Source organism: Octopus sinensis, linkage group LG9 (assembly GCF_006345805.1).
Source record: "Octopus sinensis linkage group LG9, ASM634580v1, whole genome shotgun sequence".
NCBI classification, from domain to species: Eukaryota; Metazoa; Mollusca; class Cephalopoda; order Octopoda; family Octopodidae; genus Octopus; species Octopus sinensis.
The window spans coordinates 85331480-85342915 of NC_043005.1; positions in this window are offsets into that span (position 1 = coordinate 85331480).

Consider the following 11436-nt stretch of genomic DNA (forward strand, 5'->3'; position numbering starts at 1 on the left):
TGGAGCCTGGTGCAGCTTCCCAGTTCTCAATCAATCCATCCAACCCATGCCAGCAGGGAAAGCAGATGTTAAACGACGACGACGACGACGACGATGATGATCTACGAGTGTTTGTTTTTATATCTCTGTTTGCCCCGCCCCTCCCCATTTCACTGACACTCGACAAGTGGCATTGGTATGTTCACTTCCCCAAAATTTCCAGCAAAAAGTGACTGATAGAATAAGAAACAGGCTAAACAAAAACAAGCGACAAGTACCGAGGTTGATTCATTCAGCTAAAAAAAAAATTCTTCAAAGTGGTGCTCCAGCATGGGCTGCAGTCTAATGACTGAAATAAAAGGAATATAAAGAAAACAAAACATGAGATTGTTTATAAGATACTAGCAGTATCGCTCGGGTTTGTAAGGGAAATAACTATATAAGCATTTTTAGAAATGTAAAGTATAATAGCCACCTCAATATGGCTAACCACAAAGGGGGGGGGTGTTACTATAGCTTTTTACGTTCTGAGATTTAATAATAAATTTTTAGAGAGTTACTTCCCTTATATATGCCAAAAATGCATTAAAAATGGGAAAAATTGATGGTAAATTTTTTTTTTAATCGTAGACTCATCGTAGACGCGCGCTAATACCCAGAAGGGCTCGATATGAATCACGACTATAAGATACCCGGTTTTGGTTAAACTGCACCGCAAAATGTGGGAGTAGTTAGGAATCTAAATCGTAGGAGACAGACAGCACACAACCTCACTTTTATATATAAAGATTTAGTTACATCATCTTACGTATATTTCATTAACATAAAGTGATTATTAGTTACATTATATAAATTATAGACCTGAATGAAATCGGGTCATAAAACTGAAACAAGTAAAACAATCTAATCTATAAAATGAAGAAGGCGAACGTTGATACAAATTGATATCGCTTGTCAACCGATGTTGGTGTATTTATGTCCCTGTAACTTAGCGGTTCGGCAAAACAGACCGATAGAATAAGTACTAGGCTTACAAAGAATAAGTCCTAGGGGTCAATTTCTTTGACTAAAGGTGGTGCTCCAGCATGGTCGCAGTCAAATGACTGAAACAAGTAAATGAATAACAACGCAAGGTGAACCACACAACGGAAGCTCTGTATTGTCACTTGGGTCATTACAAATGGTAGTCAATTCTCCCTCAAAACATACTTCACAAACTTAGAGAAAGATAAGACATATACAACGTGATCAGGGTAAATTTGACAATTGTTATTTCGCCTTTCTTCAATAACAGCTTGATGCATTGGTGAACATGTATTCGTGAACAGTCAATGGCTTGAAATCTTCACCGATACATACGTGAGAGCATAAGGATTAAAGATGCAGTTGAGAAAAAGTTAGCTGACATGGAGGATTGGAAGCCATCTGAATAGACGAAAAGGAGGTACCTGTATCGTGAATATTCAGGCCAGCTGTTAAAATGCCAACATCATGCCTTCTGCCCAATGCGGACCAGTCAACGTAGGAGTGACTGTCCACCACTACGGCGACCAGGGTTGGGTTGGGTTGGAAGAACTAAGAGTCATGGCTGATGACAGCCATAATGTTCAATATGAAGGATGGGGCCAAGATACTGAAGGCCACAAGAACTAACAAACTCAGTTACTGGGGATACGAGATCGAACTCACTATCCAGGCAACAGTAGAGGATTTGAATGGGATTGTGGAGGAGATAGTACTACCGGACGACTCGAGATTAAGAATGAAAGTAGAGGGCAGGCCGCCTGTATGTTTTGAATGTGGAGAGAAGAGCCACATGAAGGCATGGTGCACCCAGAAAAAGCAACAAGCAGAGCAGGTGGAGAGACAAGAGAGCGTGAACCAGGCAGAACAGGTCAAGACTGCCTCTGGTAATATACTGAATTTTGCTCTATATAGGTTTTAGGCATTTTTCAATTTCGGATTCGACTACATAGTCGATCTTTTTTCCTTTTGTTTTCAAAGTTTTGTAAAGACTTGTTCTTCTCTCGACTTTTTCTTGTAGTTGTTTTGCGGGTATGAACCACGTTTAGTTCCCCTCTCTCTCTACCATTTGTTTGTGTCGTTGCAAGCTTTCCGTATTTATTTTCTTTGTCTTTGCCCCGGTTGAAGCGGCAAAGTTAATTCTTTTTTCCTTTTCTTCAATCTTTTCTTTTGTTAACAGGCTTGGTACGTCGATTCTTCTTATTGTTGCTGGTTTCTTCTTTACTTCCTCCTCCTCCTCCTCCAAATTCAAATAGTTCTCCACAATCTTCTCCAATTCTTCCTCCGTCATGGTTGACGTGCTCGCCATCTCGCCGGTCGAAGTACTCGCTATCTCACAGGCGTTCCCCCAACGGGGCAACACAGCACAAGTTCAACAAATAAGTATTTAACCACAGAACAGGGAAAAACAATAACAACTTCACCAATCCAACTACGCAGTGCACGGTACCAAATCGAATCTTCTCAAAAGTTCACTAACCAAAACGGCGGCATTACATTGAAACGTTAGCACGCCGGGCGAAATGCTTACCAGTATTTCGTCTGTCGCCACGTTCTGAGTTCAAATTCCGCCGAGGTCGACTTTGCCTTTCATCCTTTCGGGGTCGATTAAATAAGTACCAATTACGCACTGGGGTCGATGTAATCGACTTAATCCCTTTGTCTGTCCTTTTTTGTCCTCTCCGTGTTTAGCCCCTTGTGGGCAGTAAAGAAATAGGCATTACATTGTGACAGTCCGCTCTGACCAAAGTAGATAGAGAATTACCAGGCTCAAATAAGGATTGACAGGCGAACTTTTACCTAATCATGCAAATAATAGCTTATGGGAATATTCCATTTTGTACTGAAATAAGTTAAGATTAAATTAAAATAAGTTAAGATTAAAGATTTGTATATAAGTGTTCACTGGATCTAATCCAGATCTTATTTTCAAAAATCTTAAAGTTGAATTTTAAAAAAATGTTTTTTAAATTAAAGTCTAAAGATTTTTTCAGTTGCTAAATATTTATGCTTACAACATACTAAGATGTTTGTAATTTTATTTAAGAATCTCTCTATATATAAAGATGAAAATGTGTGTGTCTGTGTGTATCTGTCTGTGTGTCAATCTGTGTGAATCCCTAAAACTCGAGAACTACACAACCGATTTCATTCAAATTTTACACATGCTTTACTTAGGGTTCATGTAGTGTCATAAGCCAAAAACATTTTCAACTTCTCGCCTAATGCGAGCCCAGAGCAATCTCTTATCTCTTACACTATTTCAGTATTACGTGTCAAAAGTGAAACAATAACATCTCTCAATTGCAATGTGAGATACTTTCGCTTTAACTTCACACACACGCGCGCGCGCGCACACACACACACACACACGCACACGCACACGCTCGGACAAGTTGTTTTGAGAAAATTTGGTTTAAATGTTTGACAACTCAGCACCGTCCATTGGACAGGGGGCGTTTTGCTCGTATATATATATATGTATACACACACATATATATATATATATACATCCATCCATATGTATATATATGTGTGTGTGTGTATGCATGTATCTGTGTGTTTATGTATATATATATATTTATATATCATTATTTCTAGCCCACTCTCTATATATGTACATTGCATACAAATCACACGGACATAGGTATATGTAAGCATATACACGTCACGTTCGCCAGCGCACTTTTTTTTTTCATATTCGTTTACTACACGTTGTTGTGCACCTATTACACCATTTTTTTTGTTTGTTTTTGCTCGGGTTCAAGGTCTGACGATGTGAATTTTCCAAGTCCTCTCCCTCACTCCCCGTTCGCAAGCGCGCATTTTTTTCATATTCGTTCAGAGCAAGTTGTTTTACACCTATCACACTATTGCACTGCATATAGAGTGGGGGATATCAGGTGTAGTGTTGATGATTCAAGGAAGCACTGAAGTTTTAAAGGATGCAATGTCTTGGCAACTAACAAATGATGTAGGGCAGTTTGTTCCATGCTTCAGCAACTCTGAGTGTGAAAAAATATTTCTGAAAGTCATGGGAGCTGTGCTGTTTCCTGACTTTGTAGGCATGCCCACATGTGTTAGACACATGAAGCTCAAAAAGGTGCTCAATGTGGTTGTAAACCTGTGTGAATTCTGAATGAATTGGGAAACGATGGTGCTGGGAATTTTGTAAATAGGGTGATAAGCCTTCACAGTATATATTATTTCCCATGTGTACGAATTCTTTTCTTCTACTGGTTTCAGTCATTTGACTGTGGTCATGCTGGAGCACCACCTTTAGTTGACAAATCGACCCCAGGATTTATTCTTCGTAAGCCTAGTACTTATTTTATTAGCTCCTTTTGCCGAACCGCTAAGTTATGGACATGTAAACACACCAGCATCAGTTATCAAGTGATGGTGTGGGGACAAACAAAGACACACAAATACATACATACATAATACATACATACATATATATGATGGGCTTCTTTCAGTCTCTGTCTACCAAATCCATTCATAAGGCTTTGGTCGGCCTGAGGCTATAGTAGAAGACACTTGCCCAAGGTGTCTCACACTGGGGCAGAACCAAGAACCATGTGGCTAGGAAGCAAGCTCCTTACCACACAGCCGCGCCTGCCCCCTTTTTCTCTGTTTATTGGGTTTATTGGCCCTTAATATTAGACTATTTTCAATTTATGGTGAAGGCTTATGATTCTATTTACACTGTTTTCGGCAGCAAACTGGCAGAATTTCATCTGCTACTTGTTCTGAGTTCAAACTCCGCCGAGGTCGACTTTGCCTTTTATCCTCTCAGAGTCGATAAATTAAGTACCAGTTGAACAATGGGGTCGATGTGATCGATTATCCCCCTCCCCTAACAAACACAGAGAGACAGAAAGACACACACACACACACAGACGCATACACAGACGCGTGCACACACAGACATACGGACACACACACACACACCACACAGATGCATACGCAGAGACGCGCACACACACACATACACACAGACATACACAGACGCATACACAGACGTGCGGACACACACACACACACACACAGACGCATACACAGACACGCGCGCACACACATACAGATGCATACACAGACACGCGCACACACACACACACAGATGCATACGCAGACACGCGCACACACACACACACAGATGCATACGCAGACACGCGCACACACACACACAGATGCATACAGAGACACGTGCACACACACAGATGCATACACAGACACACAGACACACACACACACACACACATGACGTGCATCTTTCAGTTTCCATCTACCAAGTCCCCTCACATGGCTTTGGTCAGCCCAATGCTATAGTAGAAAAGACTTGCGCATGGTACCACAAAGTGGTACTGGACCCAGAACCGTGTGGTTGGGAAGCGAACTGCTTACCACACAGCCCCACCGGGCAGAATGGCTACATGAGTTATTGAAGCTCCCAACATCCAGAGACGAAATTCTGTTGACAGCAGCTTTGACTTTTATCTACAAGAAGGTGATTAATAAAATATCACCGACTGATCTTGGTTCTTATTACCTCCATCTTACTCTCTCTTCCTCATCGCTCTCTCTCTCTTACTCTCTCTTCCTCCTCTCTTTGTTACATGCTCTTGTAGAACTTTTCTCACTGTGCTGTGAGAGGGTGTTGAGAAACTGAACACAGTGTTTGTGATGCCATGAAAGATACGAGAACCTACTGTGGTGTAATTAAACATCCATAAAACTAAAGAAGCCAACTGTCAACGCTTGCAGGTGATAGATCGTCTTCAGGTGTGAAAAATCCAATGTTTATGCAGAAAGAGAAAGAGAGAGTGTGTATACATATATGTATATATATATATATATATATATATATATATATATATATATAACAATTTAGGAGTGACCCTAACAGTCATTCGTCCACCAGAAAGAGCAGCCATAACTCACACCGCCAAGTAGTAGTAATTCAGAAATTAGGTGAAAATTTAAAAACTTTACCCTAATTCATCTTTTAGACGTTGCAACGTTTCTGTGTCATTAATGATTAAATTAGCTTAATTAATTAAATTAAGCTAATCTACCATAGGTTACACTTCATCAGTAAAAAACCTGGGAGAGACAAATATACACGAGGCGTCCGTATCGATGCCTACGGAATATCTGTCTTAAAATTTTCAAGACTGACGTATTCGCGCCAAACTTATCAGCAGTAAATATAAACTGCCGATTCAATCTCAGAATTATTCAGAAAATTATCAATTAGTCAATTTAGGGTAGCAAAAAAATTCAATAGAAACTTATCGCTACCAGCGGCCTGGTGGAAAAGAGAAAATAGTCATCGACTAAATATATAAATATAACAATTTAGGAGTGACCCTAACAGGTCATTCGTCCACCAGAAAGAGCAGCCATAACTCACACCGCCAAGTAGTAGTAATTCAGAAATTAGGTGAAAATTTAAAAACATTTACCCTAATTCATCTTTTAGACGTTGCACGTTTCTGTGTCATTAATGATTAAATTAGCTTAATTAAATTAAATTAAGCTAATCTACCATAGGTTACACTTCATCAGTAAAAAACCTGGGAGAGACAAATATACACGAGGCGTCCGTATCGATGCCTACGGAATATCTGTCTTAAAATTTTCAAGACTGACGTATTCGCGCCAAACTTATCAGCAGTAAATATAAACTGCCGATTCAATCTCAGAATTATTCAGAAAATTATCAATTAGTCATTTAGGGTAGCAAAAAAATTCAATAGAAACTTATCGCTACCAGCGGCCTGGTGGAAAAGAGAAAATAGTCATCGACTAAATATATAAATATAACAATTTAGGAGTGACCCTAACAGGTCATTCGTCCACCAGAAAGAGCAGCCATAACTCACACCGCCAAGTAGTAGTAATTCAGAAATTTCCACCAGGCCGCTGGTAGCGATAAGTTTCTATTGAATTTTTTTGCTACCCTAAATTGACTAATTGATAATTTTCTGAATAATTCTGAGATTGAATCGGCAGTTTATATTTACTGCTGATAAGTTTGGCGCGAATACGTCAGTCTTGAAAATTTTAAGACAGATATTCCGTAGGCATCGATACGGACGCCTCGTGTATATTTGTCTCTCCCAGGTTTTTTACTGATGAAGTGTAACCTATGGTAGATTAGCTTAATTTAATTTAATTAAGCTAATTTAATCATTAATGACACAGAAACGTTGCAACGTCTAAAAGATGAATTAGGGTAAATGTTTTTAAATTTTCACCTAATTTCTGAATTACTACTACTTGGCGGTGTGAGTTATGGCTGCTCTTTCTGGTGGACGAATGACCTGTTAGGGTCACTCCTAAATTGTTATATTTATATATTTAGTCGATGACTATTTTCTCTTTTCCACCAGGCCGCTGGTAGCGATAAGTTTCTATTGATTTTTTTTGCTACCCTAAATTGACTAATATATATATATATATATATATACATATATATATATAGGGAGAGTTTACGAGAAAAACAAAAGACGAAAATAGGTGGTGTACAAAACAAACAGATGTATTAGTATAACGCTCAAGAACAGAAAAAGTCTTTTACGTTTCGAGCCTACGCTCTTCTACAGAAAGGGACACGAAAAAAAAACGAGAGAAACAAGGAGAGAAAAAAATGTGTGTGGTGGCTATCAGCCGTCCACCTCGTGCCTCGTCGATAACACACGGACATAAAGGAGTAGGCCACCGGTTTATGGGGTTACCCTGGGTTTCTCGCCCAAAAGGGGATTATACATATATATATATATACATTTACATATAAAACACACTTATACATATGGCCAGCTTACAATAAAAGTGCCTTCAGCAATAGTTTTCACACTTGTGGAGGGACAGAGAGTGAGAGAGAGAGAGTGAGTGAGAAAGAAGGACGGAGAGTACATACACACATACACATAACATATATATATATATATATATCATAAAGGAGTAGGCCACCGGTTTATGGGGTTACCCTGGGTTTCTCGCCAAAAGGGGATTATACATATATATATATATATCATAAAGGAGTAGGCCACCGGTTTATGGGGTTATCCTGGGTTTCTCACTCAAAAGGGGATTAGCCCTACACTGTATTTTCAGACCTCGAACACTGCTGGCCTAAGACCTTTTCAAAATATGGAGAGGGATTTCCCCACCGTATTTTGAAGAGGTCTTAGGCTGGGGTGCTTGGGGTCTGAAGATACACCGTAAGGTTAAACCCCTTATGAGCAAGAAACCCAGGGTAAAACAATTATAATATTAACTGGTCTACATCCTAGGGTGTGTTTCTCCTCTACATTTATGTATTTCTACGAACGATATATGTTTATTTTAAACCTGGTACTTATTGTAGCAATGTTTTTTGCCAAACTGTGAAGTTACAGGGACGTAAACAAACCAGCGCCAGTTGTCAAATGTTGGTGTGGAACAAACACAGACAGAAAGACACACACACAGACGCATACACAGACGCGTGTGCTCGCGCGCGCACACACACACACATGTCTGTTATAACTGAAAGGCTTCCATTTCCAGTATTCCAAGCTGCTCATTTCCGATGACCAGGTGGTAGATGGAGCCTGGTTTTCTTTTGAAATTTTCACTGTCTGAATATTTTTTGAAATATGAAATGCAAGTTGAAAGGGAGTGCAAAAACATAAAGATAAGCATTTCAGTTTTAAATAAGCTTTTCTGTTGTAATGTATTAAAGATCACTTCTGGTAAATTAAAAAAAAATTATGTAACCACATCATTGGCGATTGTCTTCCTCCGACTTCCCTTCTTTTGTTTCTGAAAAAGAGCATCTGCTCAAAATGCTAAACCATCTATCTTTCCTTCCCTGAACGTCTGTGATACTTTACATGTACCACGTCCTTGCATTGTTGTCTTTTTGTGTTTGTTCTTCATTTTTGGATTTACTATATATATATATTTAATTTTATTTGCTATGGAATAAAAATTCCGGCATAACAGGGGTTCAAATTATTCTCAATGAGGAAATATATATTTTTTCATTTAGAGATAGTAGGCCCCTTCATCCCACCATATAAAAGAATTTTAATTTAATTCATACTTGGTACTTATATCTCGGCTACACGTGTTTCTTGAGGTTCATTTCCCGGTTTATTAACCACACCGTTTTGCTGGAACCTTTCTTAAAGTGTAACCCCAATCATCAGGCCTCTACATCACTTTATCATAGTTTGATACTAAAGACTATATTTTAATTTTTTTATTTTATACACACACACACACACACACACACACACAATTGCAGCATGGACGGTATTTAAGAAACATACAAAAACCGTCAGATTAACTTCAACATTTAAATTTGATTTGCCAAAATATTTTCGTCGCTTTGAGACCACAACCTCTTCACAGACAAAATTGTGTGCTGCATCTCATGTCAGTGAACAGGTCACGGTCTCAAACAGACGAAAATATTTTGGCAAATTAAATTTAAATGTTGAAGTGAATCTAACGGTTTTTGTGTGTTTCTTAAATGGCTTATAAATACCTTCCATACTGCAATTGTTTTCGTTCCAGCACTCGATCTCAGATCAGGTCACTTGCTATGCAAGTACATCTCTGTAATAACTATATATACACTGTTTTGAATGATAATATATGTAACTCTTACTAAATATATTGAGTGTCTTTTGCTTTCATTTCTTCACTCACTCATATATACATATATCTATATATAATGTATGAATATATGTATGTATATATATATATATATATATATATACACACATACACACATACATACACACACACACACATATACATATATGTATGTATGTATGTATGTATGTATGTATAAATATATATATAGACACACAAAGATGTCTTAGGTCTGTCTTGCCTTTTATCTTTTTCTGGTCAATAAAGCACTAATCTAATACTGAAGTTGACTAATCTCTCCTTTCTCACTTGCACTCATCTCCTTTCTCTCACTACTTACTCTCTGACCTTCTCTCTCTCTCTCTCTCTCAGTCTCTGTCCCTCCACAAGTGTGAAAACTATTGCTGAAGGCACTTTTCTTCTAAGCTGGCCATATGTCACGACAGCTTCCCTATGACTTCATTAGGAAGAGGCAGCGGAGTGTCCAATAATATTGTGTGCATGCATATATATATATGTGTGTGTGTATATATATATATATACATACACACACACACACATATATATATACATATATATATACATATATATATATATATACATATATATATATATACATATATATATATATATATGGGATATATATATATATATGGGTGACTGTAAATATATATAAATGTACAAATACACCCACATATTATACGCATCTACATAGACATATACACATAAGAATATGATACAGTGGTTGTCAAAGTTTTCTTGGTTAGTTTCTGGTTGGTGTCATCCCCCATCTCTTACACATCACACGCCTCCAAGTTATGTCACAGCCAGCAGCATTCAACTAATGCCACAACAACATGACTGTATCTCTCGCTAATCTTTCACTCGACGATGATTAATATATTCTCTCGACCAATCAGATCTGATCAAATAATAATAATAATAATAATAAAAAAAAAAAATCTATGATTGAAATATTTCAAAGAATCTACAAAGTTGTTTGTACAAATTAAACCACTGCGAGACTTTACATCAATCAGTTGCGAACCAATATTTGAACTAGTTTTATGTTTCAATTAAACTATGTACTTAAAGTATTTTCCCCTCCGCTATTTCACAAACATGCAATGAAGCCAAGAATTAATTTACAGTTTATTTTTCTTTACTTTCTGCTTGTTTTTTTGTTTTTTTTGTCTTCTTTTGCATCGTTATTTTACATCGAATATAATGGTAAAAAAAAAAACCAAACAAAAATCTAAACAAAACAGAAACAAGTGTTTGCGATCATTTTCAGTTTGCAGTTTTCATACAATCTTATGTTAAATAAATACTTTGGGAAAACATATGAGAAACATCAGAATTCTGTAGAACACAGATGCTGTCTCAGTCTTCAATTAAATTATTATTATTATTATTTAAGTTTCCACTCACTAATGTCACTTGTGAAAAATGGTAAAAACCATGCTATAATTATTTAAGGTTTCTTACTTACAAAAGATGTAGCAGTTAGTTGGAATTCAGCATCAACTATTTTTATGTAAAGCATGTGAAAGTGCATGGCTTAGTGGTTAGGGTGTTGCACTCGTGAATGCTAGATCAGGATTTCAATTCCTGGATTCAGCAGTGTGTTGTGTTCTTGAGCAAAACACTTCATTTCGCATTACACCATTCCACTCAGCTGCAAATGGGCCGTAGGGCCTGAAATGTTTTGGGGGAGGGGACCAGTTAATTTTGGGGGCCAGTTAATTAGACCGACCCCAGTATGCAGCGGGTACTAAATTT